Source organism: Sander vitreus, unplaced genomic scaffold, assembly GCF_031162955.1.
Source record: "Sander vitreus isolate 19-12246 unplaced genomic scaffold, sanVit1 ctg940_0, whole genome shotgun sequence".
Lineage (NCBI taxonomy): Eukaryota > Metazoa > Chordata > Actinopteri > Perciformes > Percidae > Sander > Sander vitreus.
This window is the reverse complement of record NW_027596018.1, coordinates 285-3,745: the sequence shown is the minus strand read 5'-3', so window position 1 is coordinate 3,745 and position 3,461 is coordinate 285. Positions and strand designations below refer to the sequence as shown.

The window sequence follows — 3,461 nt, the reverse complement described above, 5'->3', positions numbered from 1 at the left end:
TTTATTATTACATTATTAGGTTATAATGGCACGGCAGCCTCTGGCATGACTCTACATAGCTGGGTAAACACATCAATCATCTGTATTTTTTGGTCCAGGCGACAGTTTGTCTGCAAGTAAACAACATTATGAAACTTTAGAGAAGATCTGTTTCAACATGTCATTTATCTGAATACAAAACGTGTTATTTCACAGTTCTGGGAAAGACGCACCCATGAAGAGCCACCCACGAGACGGTTATGCAAAATTAAAACACACACACACACACACACACATCAGACACACCAGTGGTAATAAAGAAATAAAGATGATATGAGAGCTGATTCCATCTGTGTTCAGTCCAAATGATCCATAGAGAGAGAGAGAGCGAGAGAGAGAGAGAAGAGGAGGGTGAAGTCATGAAGGGGACGACTGGATGCTTTTACTATTATTATAATTATTTTTAATCAGTGGTCAGAAGCTGTCTCTCAATGTTACACACAGCCTACAGGAAGACAGAAACAGACATGAAGCTGAACACAGAGAGATCAACATACACATTTAAGTAGTATGAACCCCAAAATAACTGCATAGGGCAATATAAAAAAGACCAACAAACATACAAAGTGTCTTAGCAAGAATGCAAATAGTGGTGCAGAGGGGGAAAGAAGTACTGGAATTAAATATGAATAATCAAATATCTCTGTAAAGATGGCCGCGGCTTCTTATCCTTTTGTACCTGAACTCTTCCTACCTTATCTGCTTAATAGTCAGTTTTCTACACAATAACTTTTGAGTGAAAGCCACTGAACTAAAACCATAGACTCTATTATATTAATGGACAATGCATCCTGTAGCTTCATACAACACATTACAGAGAGCGGTCACGTCTGGTAGAAAGTCCAGTCATACCAGTCATATACACTCACCCAAACATCAGCCAATGGGCCACTGGGTGTCAGAGAGGTGAGGGCCCAATAAAGGACACGGGGACACCATGTTTGGTCCATGAAGGGAAAGAAGTGCTTTCAAGCAGCAGTAATCATTGACTGACTTACAGGAAAAAAAGATAGAACATGAATATGTGCAGTTTACTGTTAAGGAGTAGTGACTGATCTCTGACAAACTAACTTATTTATTCTTCTATATTCAATTTGCAGAAAGAGTGCACATCAAAATAAATGCATACAACACATGAATTTGATCTCCTGAAAAAGGAATCAATACATTAATAATTCAGAAGGATGTTTTCATTCTTTAGAGTCATAACTCCCAGGCTACTGCTGGGAAAATAATTACCTGGGACTTCCCTAGTAATGTGAGACCTTATCATTTCACCCACAGCCACAAAGGAGACAGTCATGACTATAAAAGGCTTTTTGTAGATCATATTTAGGGTCTGAGCGCCGACAGCGGCTATTGAAACTGAAGGAATCATTATTCCTTCGACCTGCAAATAAATCGCCGTTTTGAGGGGCTTAACGTACTCAAAAACTCACCAAAATTGGCGGTTGCATCAATTCTGGTGAAAATGTACGTATTTTAAGGGTTTTGGGAATAGGCGTACAAAAATGGCTTGTTAGCGCCCCCTACAAAACTTAAAAAATTGAGCCCCTGCAGTACGTCTAACCTAGACTCACAAAACTTGGGGAGTCCGTGCTATAATTGAGGTTTCTACCTCAATTATAGCACCCCCTAAAGGCGTTTTGGCCTTTCACTCAATGAATGGGAAATTTGCTATTGTATTTCACTTCAGACTTTGGAGCTCGCACTTAGTGACATTTCCTGACTTTTGCCTCGCCGCCGTCGTGCTTTGGGTTCTCCTTTCACGGGCTCTGAACTCCGAGTGTCATCAGGGGCGACTCGCGCCGGGGAGGCTTGGACCCGGTCATAACTGCTTGCAGTTCTAGTTACTTGTTACAACTACAACAAAGGTAATACAAGCAAACATGTGGTGAACATGTGTGTGTGTGTGTGTGTGTGTGTGTGTTAGAGTGTGAGAGAAAGAGGGGAAGGTGACGAGATCACGTGGGTAGCTAAGCGATGCGGTCAAGATGGCGGATGAAACACCACGAGATGTGAGGCACTTTGTAGTTTTAGTACACAGTAGTTTTAATGTTGAATTCACACACTCTTTTCACATCGTAGGAAAGCACATTTTTTCAAGGCAAGGCTAACTTTGGCTAACCAGTGTGTGATGAAATGTTTATTTAAACAATTAAATAAGAAATTCATGTTGTTTCGTTTAAAACAGTCTAAAGGAAATGGTCAATTATAGTGTGATTAAAACTCACTATTTACATTATTTACAGTACTTGATTTACAGCTGATATGTGAAAAGGTACACAACCTTAGTTTTACTGCGAACCGTCACAGGAAGTGCTTTTATTTTGAAGTAGCCTACACGGAAGTTGTCTGTTGTGTACTCTTGCTAGCTTACTGAGATGAACGTGAGACGCCAGATGCAAAACATGTCCGTCAAGCTTAAGTTGCTCACTTTCTTGTGTGTAGAATTGCAACATATTGAACAGTAAATGTTCACAGTGAAAAACAAGCTTTTGGTCGTCATTCAAAGCCATTCCACTACAGAAGGCATGTTGCGTGGGTGAAATTAGAAAGCTAACGTTAGCTAAGGAGCAGCAGCCGAGTAGGCTTCAGTTCGGTGGAAACTGAACCCGTCAAAAAGCCCAATATTCGGCTGAGCCCGAATCCTGGATTCAGTGCATCCTTAATCCTGGGGGAGGACACCCAGACCCCCCACTATGATATGGCCCCCCCTATCCCAAAGGCAGATTCTGGCCAATATACTGTACAGTATACTAGCTACAATACCTTAGACTACACCACTGCCCCCACCCGTAACACCCCCACGCCTGCGTTTATGTTCTCTGTATTGTTTAATTATACAACCAACAACAACAACACCAACAAGCCCACCAACAACCACACCAACTCCCCACCAAAGATTTCCATCAGGGTCTTTTCCTCCCACAGTGTGTCCAACTGTGTGACCTGCAGAGCAGAAAGAGTTGTGAGGAATCAGGTTTCAGGAGAAGACCGAAGAACACAAGAGAATCTGTTTCCTCTTCAGTCTGTCGTCAGACATTATCTGCCGACTCACAGCAGCTGTTCTCTACAAAAGTCTCATCTTGAGAAAACACAAACGTCACAAAAACAGAGACAAACTCACCTGAGACTGAGACATTTAGCTGGACGGTGCTGTAGAGTTTAGGTTCGTCTCTGATTATAACTCCACACTCGTATGTTCCGGTGTCGTTGACGCTGACGTTCTTCAGAACAACGGAAACATTTCGTCCCTTCGTCTCCGGATCACTCAGGTCCACTCGACCACGATATGAGGGGAGCTGGTAGTTCCCATATGGATGGTTTCCAAAGAAGAAGACATATTTGTCTGAGCCCAGGTCAGGTCTGCTCCACAATATCCCTGGGATGTCAGCACCTCTGGGACCCTGACAGTGAAG

General features: G+C 42.4%; 1 long non-coding RNA gene across 1 annotated transcript; it reads right to left on the bottom strand.

Annotated features, from left to right (window-relative positions):
- Nucleotides 1–416: 416 nt before the first annotated feature.
- On the bottom strand, nt 417–3,220 carry LOC144515114 (uncharacterized). The gene is made up of 2 exons (XR_013501713.1): nt 3,170–3,220; nt 417–2,991 (listed from the first exon to the last, which is right to left on the bottom strand). It is a non-coding gene; the product is annotated as an uncharacterized LOC144515114 (long non-coding RNA).
- Nucleotides 3,221–3,461: the final 241 nt, after the last annotated feature.